At 42.2% G+C, this 19349-nt stretch overlaps 1 protein-coding gene across 2 annotated transcripts in view; it reads right to left on the reverse strand.

The window, feature by feature from the left end:
• Window positions 1-7609, reverse strand: part of Ptpn4 (protein tyrosine phosphatase non-receptor type 4) — a 168477-nt gene extending 160868 nt beyond the window's left edge. For both annotated transcript variants that reach the window (XM_029539304.1, XM_021197760.2), the window contains exon 1: window positions 7093-7609. The gene's annotated coding sequence lies outside the window, so the exon portion shown is untranslated. The remainder of the gene's footprint in view (window positions 1-7092) is intronic.
• Between the last annotated feature and the right edge of the window lie 11740 nt (window positions 7610-19349).

A 19349-nucleotide genomic window follows, 5' to 3' on the forward strand; every position in this document is an offset into this window, starting at 1 on the left:
TGCCTATTGCTAATGCCAATTTACAAGGTACGAAAATGAAAAGGTATTTCACATACATATTTACACAGTCATACACAAAGAAAACAATGAACAAGTTAAGTACTAAGGGTAGTGGGAATAGAAAAGGGAACCTTTGAGCTAGACACAGCAACTCAAACCTGCAGTCTCAGTTTCCACAAGGCTGAGGCAGGAGGACTGCCAAGAGTTTGAGATCAGACTGAGCTAAACAGTGAGACCCTATCTTAGAAAGAAAAAGAAAAAGAAAGAAAGAAAAAGACAAAGACTTTGACATGACCTTAATTTATGCTTACTCTAGGAGTTGGAATTCATTTTATTTTTTATGACATGGTAGAGATTCCAAGGCGGAGTGGGTTCTAAAACCGTACTTTTCTCAACTTGACATCAAATAAATAAAACAATCATTTTACCACTAGGATAAGACAAGAGATGATTTAAAGTCAGAAGAAACCATCCTACAAGTTCTTATATGCTCAACAGGAAGATGCATTCTAAAGGTCTAAATATGACCCCACTTGACCAAGAACAAGAGCAAACACACATAAACAAGAAACTATGCCCACTCAGAGATATATAACAGACAACTTGCATTTCTTTAAATATACTACATACCCTTTCACACTTCTGACTTTTATACAAGCTATTCCTTCTACCCTGATCAGTTCCAACTCACCCTTCAAGACCATATCTAAATGCCAATTCTCATTTCCCCCAGATCTTAATACACTGTCACTCTAAATTGTGTATGTGAACATGTAGATCAGCCTAGAATTTGAACTCAAAGGAAAGTATCAAACTATATTTACCTTTATAGATAACACTGTTGCCACTATATCAGAAATTCAAATGTTTGATTAACATGTAAAGGAATGTTTGCCACATTAGTCCCCAGTAAGACAAATTTTTCAAAAATGCAATAATTAAAACAAGGTAGAACTATTTTTTTTCCAAAATAAGAACATTTACAGTCTATTTTTGCAAAAGAGATATTTGGGATAATCCCGAACCATAACCCCAGCCCTCTGGTTTTAGACTGAAGAAATAAAACACTGTTTAACAACAGGCAAATGTTTTAGTTATAGTAAGTCATCTGAATGTTTGAATTATCATTTAAATTATGTTCATGAACATGGTAATATAAAACAGAAAAAGTGGCTATACCAATTGCCACTTACTTAAAACATAATCCTAGATGCTTCAAAGATATACATTCTTAGTACTCAACAATTCAAAGCCACACTGTCACTCAGAAACCAGAGTCAGGAAGAATGTATTTGTTCAAGGTGAGCCTGGGCTACATAAGTTTTAAGTCTGAGTTACAACATGAGGCCTTGTCTCAAAAACAAAACAAACAAACAAAAAATCAACTGGCTTAAAGGTCATAAAATTTGCCAAGGTTTTTATAAGACCAGATTTTAAATTCATTTATTTGGCTCCAAAGTCTGTGATCTTTTTCTTATATTGAAAAGCCTGAACCATGAAATGTTTCCAATATATTGTATTCAAAATTCTATCTTTGTCACAAAACTTTTAACAAATACACACAAATTGGGGGGGGGGGGGTTGTGGGGGGATTGTTGCCTGGAAGAAAACAAAAATATCAATTCAAATGGTGATTGGAGTAAATGCTAATCTTTTTTTAATTACAACTTTCTTTAAAAAAAAAAATTGCTGAACAGAAACTGAACTCATGAAACAATAGAAAAGAAACAACCCTTGTTTTAAATGTTCTTATACTTATTAGATAAAACTTACAAAAAAAGGGGGAGGGGGGCCTGAGTTGGGTGCTGAATTTTAATTCCAACACCTATCAAAAGCTGAAAATGGTGACACATAACAGTAACCCAAGCATGAGGCAGGGGAAACAAGCTCACCAGCCAGCCAGTTTAGCCAGAACCACTAAACTCTAGTCCAGGATTAGTAAGAAACCCAACTTGAAAAAATAAAGGGAAATAAGGACTGAAGAAGACATTGAAATGTTGACTTCTGGCCTCTACATGAACCTGCATGGGCTAGCACACATGTACACACATGTGAACACACACATGAAAATTTTTTAATTGATGTAAGAAAAATATACAAAATTGTATCTAAACAAATATACATTAGCCCCAAGGTACTTACTGCCAGGTCTGAAACCCAGATCATTTTGACTGGATTATCTAGCAAAAAAAAAAAAAAGTGAGATTCTTGGGAAGACTTAAGAGGTATGGACTGAAAAAAATCAAAAAAATGTATAAACTGAGGAGACAAGGGTAAAGGGGAAAACAATGTTGTGTTTTAAGCAAGAATAAGAAATAGGGTAAGATCAAACAAGGAGAAAAGTTTTCAAAGCCCAGCAAACAGGTTAAGAATTAGTTTGATAAGTACCAGGAACTGCTATATATCTTACATGGGAAAATGGCAAGGATTTTTTCTTTTCTTTCCTGTTGCTTCATGAGTCCACTATCATGTACAACATTTCTATTTTGTAAAGTTGCTAATCTTAAAAAAAAAAAGGGATTTTTTTAAAGATTCAGTTTTTATTCAACATGTAGTTCAAAGGCAGAGCACTTACCTAGCATCACCTTGGCCCGTGTGAGACAAATAAAAAGATAAAGTAATGCTTTCACCAAATAATTGTGTATAGGAGTATGTACAGAAATATTCTTCTCAAAAATAAAATCTTTATATGAGTGATGAACTCAGTGGGGAGGGAGAAGTCCTTCAGAATAATGCTTGTGAATATTAAATGCCACTGGTGTGTTCTAAGAAGTTACTGAACTTTAAAGCAAAACAGAGCCTTGGTAATCCCATCATTTTCTCAACAGGTTAAATTGGAGCTCAAGGATTACGTAAGTTGTGTAAAGCCATGGAAGACGGAATACCAGACCTCAGATTTTCTTTTTTTTTTTTTTTTTTTTTTAAAGGTTTTTTTTTTTTTTTTTTTTTTTTATTTTTTTTTTTTTTTTTTTTTTTTTTTTTTAAATTTTTTTTTTTTTTTTTTTTTTTTAAGATTTATTTATTATTATATCTAAGTACACTGTAGCTGTCTACAGACACATCAGAAGAGGGTCGCATTACAGATGGATGTGAGCCACCATGGGGTTGCTGGGATTTGAACTCAGGACCTTCAGAAAAGTAGTCAGTGCTCTTAACCACTGAGCCATCTCCCCAGCCCAGACCTCAGATTTTCTAGGAAGCAAGATCTTAAAGCTATGTTAACTCAGACCATGTAACAAGCAACCACATTTGGCTAAAAACTTAAATGACTAAAACAAAATGAAACATCAACCTCAGCTTTTCACATAAACTAGTCCTACACTTCAAGTGTTCCACACCCTACACATGGCTAATGGCTATCATATCTAACAGGGTAAGGAAAAAATACTTCCCCCATATATATGTGTCAACTATACTTCAATAAATCTGGGAAAGAGGGCAAAGTAATTTCATCACTACAGAAAACTTAACTGGACTGTACTGCTGCTCTAAAGAGCAAACTTTACGGGCCGGGTGCGGTGGCGCACGTCTTTAATCCCAGCACTCGGGAGGCAGAGGCAGGCGGATTTCTGAGTTCGAGGCCAGCCTAGAACTCGAGGTCTACCAAGTGAGTTCCAGGACAGCCAGGGCTATACAGAAAAACCCTGTCTCAAAAAAAAACAAAAAAAAAAAGGAGCAAACTTTACAGTGGGACAGGCATGGTTTGAATTCTGCTTGGACAGGAGCAAATGGCACAAGGCTGACATACAGGTGAACTAATAAACACGCCTCAAGAGTATACTTGTTAGTTAAGTGAAATAACTTTTTTATATGTACACTGTCTGGAACTCAACAGATAATAAATACTAACAGTCTTCCCCCGCTGGATCTTCTTTTCTGTCTAGTACTCCACAGAACCTCCTGTGAGAAGACAGAATTAAGCGAGCCTCCCAAATTAATGCCTTCCTCTTAAGATAAGCATTCAGTTCTTACCAATTTGCTCAAATACTCAAACCTTTCTTCCACTGTTTCTACCAGGGAATAATGAAATGAAAGATAACTGTGAATATAATAAACACCCCTTATATTTTATTACTATACTGAATTCTCATTCAAAGGATATAAAATAAATTGTACAATTTCTAGACAACTGTTCTTCTACGCCAGTAAAGACTATTCTATATTACTTCTTCGTTATGTTCCTTCTCACTATCTGTACTAATTGAACATTACATGAAACATACCAATGTTTCTCTACAGTACTTTACTGGCCTCCTCCCCTCAAAAAAAAAAAAAAAAAAAAAAAAATCCAACTTCCAGAAATTAATCTTTAATGCTTCTACTCTCCAGTAAATTTAACATCTCTGAACTGTATCATTTAAAAACTTTGTTACATGCAAAAATCCTGAAAAATACCAAAACACAGCTCAGTTTGTAAACCAGTATATTTCTATCAATAAGCAAATTTCATTGATGAGTAACAATGTCTATTTAGCTACATTAATTCGCATAGACTTACATTCCTAACTAATTCACAAATTTTGCATTCCTAATATGAAGAATTCAAACAGACCTTTAAACCATTTGCCCTTAAACATCTACCAAACAAGACTAGGCTCCTACATGTTTTTTAAGGTTTCTTGCTTTTAAACAACAAAACTCTCAGAGGAGGAAAGAAGTACTCTCAATAAGTAATAATCTCCTTTAAATTATCCAATTCTTATTTTGCTCTTTAAAGATAATTTACTCAAAAACCTAACTACTGGTCTCCTCTTCAGAGTTAAGGAAAGGCCATAAATACTAACTAAATAACAATCCACACTATTTGCAATCCAACTCTATTTGCAATACATAAAATTAAAACATTTCAGGTGTACAAACCAGAGTACTTAAGAATCAACAGAGTTCACATAAGTTTTCTTAAAATCTGAAAAAAGTTTCTATTGCTATCATACATAAATTTATTACTGTCTCATTTTATATACTAAAAAGGTGGCACCTATGCCTAAACTGATAAAAATCTAATTTATATGATTCTGTAATTTTATTAAAGTTCTTTAAAAAATAATATCCACAACTGGTCACACTAGAACAGTTCAAGTGACTCTTCCTGAGGCTGCATTCTAAGTACATCCGACCCAGAAAGTATTTTTAGCAAATGTGTTCAATAGATGCTGGTGTTATGCCTAGCTTAAATTAGAAATTAGTGTCATAAATTTAAAGCAACAATGTTACTAGGGACGTTTTAAAGCTACTCAATTAGGACATGGTGGGGAGAAAACTTGACACAATTTACCACCACCTAGAAGCCATTAGGAACCCAAGATGAGAACCTCATATACTCACTCATCTGTTACTAACTTTTGAGGAATCTCTGATCTTCTACCTTAACAAACTGTACCCAACTCAGTATTAAGAAAAACTATTAAATTAGTGATGATTCCTTGTGTTTAAAACAATCTTTTTACCAAATGTTAAAGGAGCAGATAAATACAAAACACTGTCATGTACACATGTACACGTACACACACAACTATGCTTTTCTTAGAAATCAAGATCACATCCATGCACATGTGCTATGATAAAATATGAACAAAGATAAGAATGCCATAAAAATGTGGAGAGACACAAAAATAGCTTCTGTGGAAATTGGAGCAGAAATGAATACTGACAAAAAAGGTGCCATGACTGATCGTATGAGTGAATAAAATGGTTCTAGACAGCTCATAAGCCTCTCCTTGTAAACTGACTTTTCCTTTAAAAGAACATCGAATTTGTAATCCTCAAATTCGAGATTTAAATAATATATCTAGGTATAGTCTATTAGGTACTCTGAATAATTGTTTAAGGTCATTCCTCCCCTTTTTGGAAAACAAGTTTTCCCCTCTGACACACTTAGGTTCACAAACCCAAGGTTCTCAAAAGGCTGCGGTATTTGCCCTTCCAGTCTTCTAGTCTGACTTTACAAGTCAGATAGATTAGCTTTTTGATTTTGTTTTTCCTCCACAGCCATCTTTTAAATGTGACCAAATAACTGTGTTACTTCATCTGGACCCAAAATCTGGTCACACACTCAGTATTTCTTGAATTGCTCATTCCAAAAGTTAGGTATGACTAGTCCTCCTGGAACAGTTTTTAAAACCCTCTACATAGTCCTTGTCCACACTGATGTCACTCTGTGATGCAAAGCCAAACATCAAGTCTCTGACCTAAGTTTCAGGGAAACATCGATATGGATTATCAGTGAAACTGTAAATTGTTCCATTACTGAAGAAACCCCAGCAAATGCATCCATACATGCATTTAAACTACACCACCCCCACCCCACCATTCTAGCTTCTCTTAAATCTCTGAATTGAACTGATTTTCAGAAATCCTCCTGGGACAATTAAGGTATCTACGCTTTGGTAAGAACAGTTCCTGTCCACAAAGGATAATCATACGCTCCATTTTTTCCTGTAAGTAACTATAAAACAAACATTGACACCGAATCAAAAATGTAAAGCCACAAAGCCACAAATCACTGTGCTTATATTTTACAAAACCCCACAAACACCGATCTGTCCTTTACTACAGACTCACACTGAATCTAAACATCATGAAGGTAGGGACGGACGATTCCAAAGCAGCATGAAAAATCGAAGTGGAAGATTCAGATGTTCTTCTACATCTCAACTTTTTGGGCCCAACTACAGATTCCTAAAAGCAAGTAGAGTACTAGCAAGTCACAAGAGACTTTCAAGTTCAATGGAAGGAAGCGTGTGTTCCTACCGCGTGCGAAAAAAATTAAGATGTTTATATGAGTCAATTAACCTAACATTAACAATTAGAAAAAAGAATCCCACAAATGAAATTCTGAAGATTCTCCAGCCTTACCTCGAGTTTAGAAACATTTCATCTCCGTATCTATTCCACCCCTTCTCCCTTGCACTCATCCCTTGCAGATTTCAACTGTAAACCTCAGGAAGATTCTAGTGCCCGAACCCACTAAGAAAAGGGAAGTCGATCGGGTAGTCTGGCCACCCGGCCCGGCGAGCTTCAGGTGCGCGCCCAGGACCTGCAAAGGGGGCCCAAGCAGGCCGAGCGAAAAACCGCCCCAAGCGCCTCTCTTACCTGCGTTATCACAGCCGCGTCCTCCCGGCTGGAGAAAGAAAACAACAACAACAAATACAAAAAGCCAAGAGGCCCCGGGCTCGCGGCCGGGGGAAAGAGGCGCGTGGTCCGCGTCGCGATGCTCGCCCTCAGCGCCCCGCGAACTGCCGCCGCCACAGCGGCCGCGCCACGGCCGCGGGCCGCCTGCACCCCGTCATCCTGCGGGGCTGCGGCGGGGCCGGCGTGCGCGGGGAGGCGCGCGCTCGCACCTCGCGGCGAGATGAGCTAATCCCTTCACACGCGCCCCGAAAGTGCCGCGGTCCCCGCAAGTCGCGGGCCGAAGTCAAGTCTCTTTCAAGTCCCGGAGCCCCGATTTCTGACAGGTCCCGGGAGTCTTAAAAGAACAATGTCGCGTCCGCGGAGCAGGGAAGCGCGCGCGGCGTGGAGGCGGCGGGTGACACCAGGGAGGCGGCTCTGTGTGAGAGTGCAAAGGAGAGCCTCGGTCACCCTCCTCCTCCTCCTCCTCCTCCTTTCCTTCCTCCTCCTCCTCCCTCGCCTCCACCGCCTCCTCCGTCTCCTCCTCCTCTCTCAAGCACTCCCCGTCTCCGAGGCCGCAGCATAGCAACCGAACATGGCGGCTGCGCAGCCCCCGGCCAGTCAGAGCCGCGGAACGGCGGCCTCGGCAACAGGAGGCGGTCTCGCGAGAGGTGAAGCCACGCCCCCTGTTCCGCCTCCTTCCCCGCCTCCTACCCAGTTTCGGAGCGGGCGCCTGCCTAGAAGCACTGGCACTCACAGGTGCGAGGGAGGCGGGATTTAGCGGGTTGGGAGGGGAGGGCGTGGCTCTGTGGCCACACCCCATCGCCAGTCAGCGATTGGTTCCTTGACTGTCAGTCCTGCCCCTCCTCTCTCTTCTAAAACCTACCTACTGATGGACTCTAGGGACACAAAAGAGGGGCAATAGCACAGAGTGGGGAAACTCGACCTCCTGGCATCAGGTTGTCCCACCTAACTGCTAATAGAGGGTATAGGCTTTGAAGTGCACTCTTCAATCAGTTCTAAACATAAGGCCCTCGAAAACAAAGCCTAAGCAAAAGACATTTCATGGATAAAACAAAGGATAGGTGCTGTGTGCAAGGAACACTGCTTTTTAAATCAAAGTGGTTCAATCATTTTAAGAATGAGGGTTGGTATTATCATGCCGTGGCCTTGAGGACGGTATACTCTTAATATTTTCTGGGTAATACAAACTTGATGATGATAGAACATTCCTATAGAATAGGTAACCTCAACTGGGGTCAAATGGAGGAAGGGTAAGTTGGAAGGACCCTCACATTTCCTCTTTGCTTGTTTTTAGTTTTAGTTTGTTTGTTTTACATTTCTTTATTTTGTATACACCTAAAATATGTGTGTCCATCTGTCTGCCTGTCTGTCTGTTTATCAGAGGACAAGGTTTGAGAGTTGGTAATTCCATGTGGGTCCTAAGGATCGAACCCAGAACTTCAGACTTGGCAGCAAATTCCTTTCCTTTACCCTTTGACCCACCTCAAAAGTCCTTGACATTTTTACCCTCTTGAGGGGTGCGGGATGCCCTTTTCTGTGGCCAGGGTTCTTGTTAGTTCTTAATCTCAATCTCTGTACCTCACTAGAGACCATATTTATAAAAATGTTTTGCCTGGTGGTAGTAATGAATGCCTTTAATTCTGCCATTTGGGAGGCAGAGAAAGGTGGATCTCTGTGAGTTCCAGACCATCTTGATATACAGAGCAAGTTCCAGGACAGCCATGGCCAGGCAGAGAAGCCTTGTCTTGAAAAACGGGGTGGGGGGGGAGAGAGAGAGAGAGAGAGAGAGAGAGAGAGAGAGAGAGTTTGTTCAAGGGGCTCAGAAGAGAGCACTTTCCCAGTATCTGCACAAGGTCCTCAACACCCAACACCCTACAAAGTTTCTTCTCTCCATGTTGACAAAATGATTTTACCAATGAGGAAAACCTGTGCAAAACTGTACAAGACAACAATTTATATTAACTTCTTCTCATTCTCATCCTGCTCCTACTCTTTCTAGTCCAGCTGGTGATGGACACTTGACCACGTAAGAGGCTGAGGCAGGAGGATTAAGAGTTCAAGAACATCCTTAACTACACAGAAAGTCTCAGGCCAGCCTGTGCTACATGATACCCTGTCTCAGAATCCAGATGAGACAGGGCAGCTCCAGCCGGCACTCGTTCATTCTTCCCGTGTATTCTTTCCTCTGGCTCTTCGTTTTGAAATCCTTTGCTTGTGGCATTGCTAAAATGCTTCTTATCTCACCTGGGTCAGCATTCATTCATCATTCATTCATTTGAACAAAATGAATTCATTCATTTGAACAAAAGTTCAAAGAGAATTCACCAGAGTCAGGCACCAAGAAATAATTTCTTGCTTCTGCAACACAGATGGCTCTAGGTTTAAACATCCCTTTGGTGCTTTTCAGTGTTCCTCTTACTGCAAAACCCTCAGCCCTGTGTGGGTATTGCTGATATCCATGATTTGATCACCGCTATTACCTAAGGCAAAGCCGCTTCGTCATCTCTGCAGCCTTCAGAATGCCTGAGGACATTGCCTAGCAGGGGAAAATAAAGGCAGGGAAAGAACAAAACCTTTGAATCACAGGTGAGTAGGGTTTCAAGAAAATACCTGAAATAAGAGTCTGGCAAGAAAAGTCAGTCAGGAAACTTCCTGCTGAGCAACCACAGGACCTGTGTTCTGATCCCCCAGAGCATATGTAAAAAGCCAGGTGTGGTGAGCCATTCACAGCTGTGCCACCATCAGCCCTGATTCTACCTCAAGACTGTCACTACTAATCATCACTAATCCCCAAAAGACATCCCCTGCCTGCTGGTCATTCTCTATTTTCTCCTCCCCAATCCTTTACCAAGTCAGAATCTATTTCCTGTCTCTATGTGTTTGCCTACTCTGCATATTTCACATAAACAGAGTAACTTCCTAAACAGAGCCTTCATAGTGGAAATCACCTAGATGGGCCCTTTTAACGTTACCACTACTCACTGTCATCCCTAGAAAATTCTAGGTTCCTCTTACACCTACCTTCCTGCATCCCTGAAAAAGAAGGAGCAAGGAACTGTCTGAGAGAGGAAGAGGAAGTGGGGGGGGGGGACGATTGCTTTACAGGCTGTGTGGCTCAGTTAGTAGGATGCCTGCTTTAAGTGCGTGAAACCCCGGGTTGGATCCTCAGAACAGCGTAAGACCCCACACGATGACCCATGTGTGAACCAGACATGGAACCAGGAGGATCAGAAATCCAAGGTGATTCTCACTACGTGATGAGTTTGAGACTAGCTTGGGCTACGCATGACCCTCTCTTAAAACAAAACTTTAGACCATGCCCCATCTTTATATTTGCTCAATGAAGAATAAACTGGAAAATACATTCATGCTTCTCAAATTTTTTTTAAAGATTTATTTANTTATTTATTTTATGTATATGAGTACACTATAGCTGTACNNATGGTTGTGAGCCATTATGTGGTTGCTGGGAATTTTGAATTCTGGACCTCTGTTCGCTCCAGTCAACCCCGCTCGTTCTGGTTCTCGGCCTAAAGATTTCTTTATTATTATATCTAAGTACACTGTAGCTGTCTTCAGACACACCAGAAGAGGACGTCAGATCTCATTACAGATGGTTGTGAGCCACCATGTGGTTGCTGGGATTTGAACTCAGGACCTTCGGAAGAGCAGTCAGTGCTCTCAAACACTGAGCCATCTCTCCAGCCCGCTTCTCAGATTTTAATCTGTATATCTATCACCTGGACATCTTGTTTAAAATGCAGGTTCTAGGCTGGCAAGATGGCTCAACAGGTAAGGACACTTGCAACCAACTGTAATGACCTGAGTCCAACCCCAGGCCCCCACATGGTGAAAGGAAAGAACTGACTCCTGAAACACGTGCCACAACATGTGCACAGCACAGCACACGTGTGCACAAACATACACTTATGATTCATTTTAAAATGTAAGAATTAGTTGTAAAGTGCAGATTTTACTTCACTAAATTTGGGGTGAGCAAGAGACTCTGGGGCCCTGTATTGACTTGGCAGACAAAGTGCTCCTGTACCTACAGGTTCTCTTTGAGAGAGAAGTACTTTTCTGCTCTCATTTAAATTATATTCTTTAAAACAATTCATGTGTTTCCATGCCTCTTCTGAATGATCTGATGTTAACCAAGCACTCGTTTGCCTTTACATCTGGCCCTAGTTATAACCATAGCCATGAGTTCCATCCCAAGAGACAATTTCATGTCAGCAAAACATTATCTGTGGTGTTACATACATGATAGTCATGGAGTTTTACACTTTTTGGTTCAGTTTGTATATTGCTTACATTTTATAGATCTAGGAACCTTGTGAATACATATCTTAAACCTAATCTAATCCTGAACCTAAGTAACATATTTAAGATAATTAAACAGTTGGGTGTAACAAGACTCAAGACTTCTTTTTTTTTTTTTTTTTTTTTTTTTCACCTTAGACCGGGCAAACATTCCTGGATATTGGCAGACACTGCTCCTGCCTGTGACCTTTCCCTGTGTCTGCAGTCTGCCCTTGGCTGTGCTTTGAGAGATTAAGAGCAAGGGCTCTGTCCTCACTTGGAATTAGTTGGCAGGCAAAGATGATTGGACCTTTTAGACTTGGTAGCTGATGGCAAGACTTGTAACCCTGGGTAGCTAGGCCCTGGAGGTAATAGGCATTTGTTCTTTCTGTACAGCCAAGCTCAGCCTCCTGGTTCTTGGCAGTGGCTCCACGCACCAACAGGGCTGGAGAGTCTTTGACTGGGTGTTCTAGCTGACTCATAAGCGACCCTACCATCAGTGACTTGGAAGAACCTCTTCAAAATAAATGAGTAACACAACTCCGGATCACAAACTCCAGCCTTAACTCCTGAGGTGTAGGATGAGTTGAAGGGCAGGCTGAGAAGTTGAGTGAGACCCTATCTCAGAATAGAGACACAGAGACAGAGGGAGAGGGGAAGGAGCTCAGCGGGGCTGAGATGGCACCCTGGGGAGAGGTACTTGCCACCAAGCCTGATGACTCCTTCTATCCCAGAACTCACATGGTGGAAGGAGAAAATAAATTCTCCAGACTTGTCCTCCAAACATCTACATTTACTCTGTGGCATAAACGTGCACCCACACTCAAACTAAATGTAAGGAGAACACTCACATAGCTCAGTAGTCGCGAGCTTACTTAGCAGGAGTGAAAGCCTAGGTTTGATTTCCAGTGCCAGGAGAGACAATGAGAGATAGACACCTTGAGGTCAGTGATGATAGCCAAAGCAGTGACTAGAAAGGAAATTAGACCCCATTGGCTGGGACAGCTCAAAACGATGTAAACTTAACTTTAAAACACCTATGTTAAAATGACTTAATTTCGTTGCCTAAGCTTCTGAGGTGAAGCATACATTGTACATGGATTTTCAGGGCTCAGAGGATATTTATATCAGTGAAGTGCTTACCTTCCAAATGTGAAGACCTAAGTTTGATCTCCAGAAGCCACCACACACACACACACACACACACACACACACACACACACACACACCACACCACACCACACAAACAAAATGCTAGGTTTGGTGATCTATGCCTATAACCCTAGCACTGGTAGGTGGATCTCTGAGGTTCATTGGCTGGCCAGCCTACCCTAATTGGTAAACTTCAGCCCATTAAAAGATACTGTGGCAGATAGCCTCTTTAAGGATGACACCCAAGGTTATCACATGAATGTATATCTGCACACGTGAATGTATACTGATACATGCACACACACACACACACACACACACACACACACACACATACAAACACATACCATGCCAAAAAAAAATGATACACAGCCTTTCAAATGATTATGAGTAGCACCCAGGCCTCTGACAAGTGACCTCAGTTGGGTATCTATCTCCCTTAGCCATATACTTGGGGATGAAGGGATTTGAACTTTTTAACTATCTGGAATCTTCATACCTAACTTAAAGCCAAGCAGTACAAACCAAGCAAACTTAAAGAATTTAAAGCTTAAAAAAAGAAAATAAAAAGTGTCATCAGATCTGGTGGTGGTGGCCCCTGCTGAGGCAGTGCACACCAAAGCAGAGGTTGAGAGACCGCTGAGAGTTCGAGGCCAGTCTGATCTGCAGTGTGAGTTCCAGGACAGCCAGGGCTACACAGAGAACCCCTGTCTTGAAATACTGAGACAAAACAAAAAACAAACAAACAAAAATGTCAAGGTTGGGTCAATAATTGGATTGAACCAAGTGTAACTTAAAGTGTTTGGTAAAGTATTTACCTACATAGCAGTCACAAAGTCCTGGGTAAAATCTGCATGACTTATGCATCCCTATAGTCTCAGACCTGAGAGACAGACATAAGGAGAATAGATCGAGCTTATGGTCAGATCCATAGTGAATCTTAGGCCCATCTGGAATACATATGTTCCTGTCACCCAAAAATGGGGATGTCCAGATGTGGTGGCACATACCTTTAATCCCAGCACCTGGAAAGCAGAGGCAGGCAGGTGAGTTTGAGGACAGTCTGGTCTACATATTGAATTCCAGGTCAGTCAGGGCTACAGAGGGAGACCCTGTCTGAAAACACAACTAGAAACTACTAAGAGGCAGTTGGTGCTGAGGAGCTGGCTCTGTTAGGTAAAGTGTTTGTCATGAAACAGTGAGGACCTGAGCTCAGTCCCCAGAACCCACCCAAAAGCTGGCGGTGTGTGCCTGTCATCCGAGCTCTGGAGGTCTGGAGACATTAAGATCTCTTGGACTCACTGACTTGCCAGCCTAGCCTACTTGGCAAGCCTCAAGTCCCTGTGAGAGATCTAGTCTCACAGACAGAGTTGACAGCTGTTGTAAGGAAAAACACCCAAAGGCTGGCTTCTGGCCTCTACCCACATATGCATACATGGTCACACACACACACACACACACACACACACACACACGTATGAACTCGTCTTGTTGTATATTTGGATCCCCAAATGTAAATTCTGGCTTAGTGTGGAGGCCCACCTGTAATTCCATCTCTGGAAAGCAGAGGAGGAATCCTCAGCTATACAATCCCTAATATGCCAACTCTGGGTCCAATGGAAAGACCACGATGTACCTAAGAGACAATCCTCTGTGTATATTTGTGAGGGAGCAACTATCCCGGATTAATTAAGTTGTAAAAACTTACCCTAACTATATGTGGCACCACTCCACGGGCTGTTGTGCCAAACTGAATAAAAAGGAGGGAACAAGCTGAGCTTTGGGTTGTGCTGGGTCCAGCCAGGGGACCTCATCTCAAAGTCTTCAACTTAACTACATCTACACAGTCCTTTTTGCTGTGTAACGCACATAGTCACAGGTTCCGATGATTAGGCACCTGAGTGGCCATAGCTCTGTGTGCCAGGGTCTTCACCACTATTCAGTCCGGGATCACTCTAGTTTATACGTTTAAATATTTGAGAGGGTTAATGACTTCGAAGATGAACATGGTAAATTTATTTTTAATGATGTTACTGTATCTGTGTGTGTGGGTGTGTGCACACCAGTGCAGTTGCCTGTGGAGTCCAGAAGAGAGTACCATATCTTCTGGAGTTAGAGTGACAAGAAGTTGTGAGGTGCTGGATATGGACGCTGGGAAATGAACTTGGTCCTCTATAGGAGTAGTGCATGCTCTTAGCCCACTGAGTCAATTCTCAGCCCCAAGATGAACATATACTTAATTATATGATTTCAAAATAGGGGAACCTCAGATTGTGACTAAAATATTAAATTACATCGACAGCATATATAGTGCCCCAGTGCAAGATTAATGTATTATCTGCTCCCCGAATGTGAATATAATGTGTATAAGTACATTTATTTAGAAGACTCTGATGTGCAAAAGGTAAGCCATTTAACCTTTATTTAAGTCTTTGTAATTAAACATTAATGCAAATATTCTACTATTCATTAAAAAATCCCATATTATTCAGTACTTTATAGATATTGGGATTATAGATAAGAGGTAGGCCCTGCCCTTCAGACAAGTTTTCTTAGTGCTCTATTGCTATGAAGAGACATCATGACCATGGCAATTCTTATAAAGGAGAACGTATAGTTGGGGCTTGCTTACAGTGTCAGAGGTTTAGTCCGTTGTTACCCTGGTGGGAAGCATGGTGATGCTCAGTCAGACATGGTACTGGAGAAGTAACAGAGAATTCTACATCTGACTCCTCAAGCAGCAGAAAGAAAGGTCATGGGCCTGACTTGAACTTCTGACACCTCAAAGCCCACTCCCAGTGACACACTTCCTCGAACAAAGCCACAGCTACTCCAATAAGACCAACCCCAACAGTAAGCCCCACCCCTCCACCGTATGTAAATGCCACTGTAAGTCAACACCAGAGGTTCATTGGTCTGGGCTCTTTATGTGTTGACCTTTTCCACAAAAGCTTGGAAAGTCTCTGCCCATGTTTGTAGCATGTAGATCAGCACCTAAAAGGCATTGTCAGGCATGCTTCTGGTGTACAATAAGCACTTGCAGAGGGCTGCCGGCCTGCTTCAGTGGCACATTCAACCTATAGACATTGATTGGGCATAGTGATGTTGAAGATTGCTATCCCCGACTGCTTGTTAGCAACATCTAGGTGTTCTAGGTAATTGCAGACACTCCACCACAACCAACCCCCACTCTCATCTAACTGACCACAGTAGAATGGATGAGGTTCCCTTTCTTAAAATTTGTGTGTGTGTGTGTGTGTGTGTGTGGTACATGGGTGCAATGCCCTTGGAGGCCAGAGATGGTGCTGGCGCTCCTGAGGCTGGAATAGCAGGCACTTGGGAACTGCTCAGCATGGGTGCTGGCAATGGAACCATGGTGTTTTTGAAGAGTATTAGCATTTTTAACAGCTGAGCTAGCTATACACACCATTGAGGTTTCCTTCTCTGAATATCAATGTAGATTGTTTTTTTTTCCAGCACCCAGGAGAGTCTACTGTGCAGGAGAGTTTCCATCTGAACAGGCACCATTCCCACACAGCATGCATGTAACACCCACCACGACCCTCCAATTATCCTGCAACTAATGGACCAATCATCTGTGACCCTATACTTTCTGTTTGTTTGATCGATTTTTTTTTTTTCTGACACAGTCACCTTAGCCCAGGCTGACCTAGTACTTGCTGTGTAGCAAAGGATGAACTGGAACTTCTCACCGTGTGTCCTCTTCATACTTACCGGGGTTACAGACATACATGGCCGCAGTGCCGGAGATTGAAAGCATGGTTTTTGTGTATGCTAGGCAAGTAGCAGAATACTATCTCTATTCCCAGTGAACCACTGCTTTTATAACATATAAGTAAAAATAAATTACCATGCATGAAATGCAAAGGCAGTGGCATCTGGTAAAACCCAATCATCTTCTGTTATTAGGTTCATAGAAGTCATTACTGATAACTCTCTCTAAAAGACTCTTACTGTTTGTTCTCAACACTGTCTCTGTCTCTCTCTCTCTCTCTCTCTCACACACACACACACACAGACAGAGAGAGACAGACAGAGAGGGGGGAGGGAGGGAGAGAGAGAGAGAAATACATATATCTGTGGACTTCTGACCGAATACTTAACAGTGTTGCACACTGAGTTAGATTGCTCTCATTACTTTCTTTATGGAAATGGGCCAAGGAGAAGACAGGGGAGATGGTCAAACATAAGTAAAAAGGTCAGTAGGACCCAAGGTGGGTCTCGATGTCTTTAAGGAATGAGTCTAGGGCTAGAAAGATGGTGGCTCAGTGATTAAGAACATGCACTGCTCTTGCAGAGAACCAGAGTTCAGTTTCCAGCCCTATCTATAATTTCCTTTCCAGGGGCTCTGACACCTCTGGCATCCCTGGGCACCTGGACACACCCACACACATATACATGATTAAGAGTGGTAATCACTGTGGAGCAGGCCTGCCAACTCCTCACCAGGGCATCCTTGGAAGCTACAAGACCATTGGGCCTGAGTTTTACAGATCCCAAATTTTGATCTTACCAGAACAACACACACACACTGAGCAGGCTCTGGATCTGTCATATGCCAGACTTTTGAAGACTGTTGTGGTGTTGTTCTAATCTTTGTTTTCTCAAGACAGAATCTCATGTAGCCTAGGCTAGCCTGGAACTTACTATAGAGCTGAGGTGAATCTTGATCCTGGTTCACTCTGTTTCACCTTCCTTTGCTGGGTTTACAGGAGTGGGCCACCGAGTCAGGTTTACTGGTGTTGAGGTCCCAACCCAGTGCTCTCCACGCAGGCAAGCTTAAGTCAACAGAGCTACATCCCGAGCCCAGTGGGCTAAGAGTATACACTGTTCTTGCAGAGGATTAGAGCTCAGTTACCAGCATCAATGTCAGGTGGCTCATTTTTGTGACTGGAGATCAGAGGACATATATGGGAACCAGTTCTCTCCTTCCACCACGTAGGTCCTAAGGATTGAACTCAGATTGTCAGGCTCTGCCACAAGTGATTTTACCTACTGAGCCATCCCACAGGCCCAAACTTTGTTTTTTATTTTATGAGAGAGAGAGAGAGAGAGAGAGAGAGAGAGAGAGAGAGAGAGAGAGAGAGAGAGAGAATATACTCATAGAGAACCAAGGACAACTCTTCAGGTGTCTTTTCTCAGGCATCATCCACCATTGATTGGTTGGTTGGTTGGTTCGTTGGTTGGTTGATTGATTGATTAATTGATTGATAAATAGCCCAGGCTGACACTGAAATCACAGGTTTATACCAGCATGCCCAGCTTTTCTCTGCCCCCTGCCACAAGGGTTCTTGGGGATCAACCGAATTTGGGTCCTCCTTTTTAAGCTGTCCTCGGAGCCCCCCTTTCTCTGGTTTTAAACAGAGTTGCCTTGACTAGACTTGGTGACTTCGAAGTCAACTGTATTTATGCAGATTTTGGCCACAGATAACCTCATTTGTCCTAAGCTGATGACCTGCACCTTTTTATATATCTTTTTTTCCAAAAATTATTATATTTATTTATGTGCCTTGTGTTTATGTGTGTGTGTGTGTTCACACACATAGTGTAAGTATAGACTTCAGGGGGCAACTTTTGGGGGGGGGTTGTTTGTTTGTTTGGTTGGTTGGTTGGTTTTTTTCGAGACAGGGTTTCTCTGAATAGCCCTGGCTGTCCTGGAACTCACTCTGTAGACCAGGCTGGCTTCGAACTCAGAAATCCGCCTGCCTCTGCCTTCTGAGTGCTGGGATTAAAGGCGTGCGCCACCATGCCTGGCTCAGGGGGCAACTTTTAGGAATTCATTCTACCATGTGTCCCAGGAATCAAACTCGGATTGTCAGCCTTGGGGACAAGCATCTCTATCTGCAGAGCCATCTCACTAGCTCATAGAGTCCTGCCTTTTGGACTATAATACCCAAATCCCCTTTCTTTGCTAAACTCCTGTTTTAGATTCCAGCCCTCACCTTGACTTCTGCATGATCCCTGCCCATCCCCCCACCCCCAAGTCTCAACTGCTCCATTTAAACCCATAGCTTGATGACACAATGGAGCAGCCCTGCCCTCTCTGGGGGACTTTCAGGTTTCATGGTATAGTGGCTCTTTCAGTTACTCTCAGTTCCTCAGATTGTCACATGGTACAGCTAAAATGAAAGGGGTGGTGTCTGACGCTTTATTTATTTATCTACTTTGGGTGCGGGTGTGCATGCCATGGTGTGACACTCGTGTGGGGGTGAGAGAACAGCTTTCAGGACTCAGCTCACCCCTTCCACCAAGTGAGTCCTGGGGATGGAATTCAGCCTATCAGGCTTGGTGACAAGAGCCTTTGAACTTTGAACCTGTTGAACCATCACATCAGCTCCAAATAAAGGATTCTCTAATTCTATTTCCATCTCTTCCACAGTAGGAGATGTGGCTAACTTCTGAGCCTGTTAAAGGTTGGCAGTGCAGTACTGAAACCATTGGTTACAATGCTACAATGGATTATTGTCATAATAATGTAGGAGTGCATGAGCATTAACTGTGGTGTGATGAATGGGCATAAGAAGGGAGAATGACCATGAAGCCAATGGTTTAAGAAAAATTAATTTCATGGTGTGGAGGAAGGAGAGATTGGATTTGGATTGAGGTTCACCCTGGTAGACCAGCTGCAGCTGTTACAGTATCTTCCCCTGCAAGGTGTCTTAGAATCACAGTCCTCTCACCCTCCCTTCTCTGCCCAATCAGATATGTCACCCACACCCTTCCCGTGGCATGGGATTAGTGAT

Source organism: Mus pahari, chromosome 5 (assembly GCF_900095145.1).
Source record: "Mus pahari chromosome 5, PAHARI_EIJ_v1.1, whole genome shotgun sequence".
NCBI classification, from domain to species: domain Eukaryota; kingdom Metazoa; phylum Chordata; class Mammalia; order Rodentia; family Muridae; genus Mus; species Mus pahari.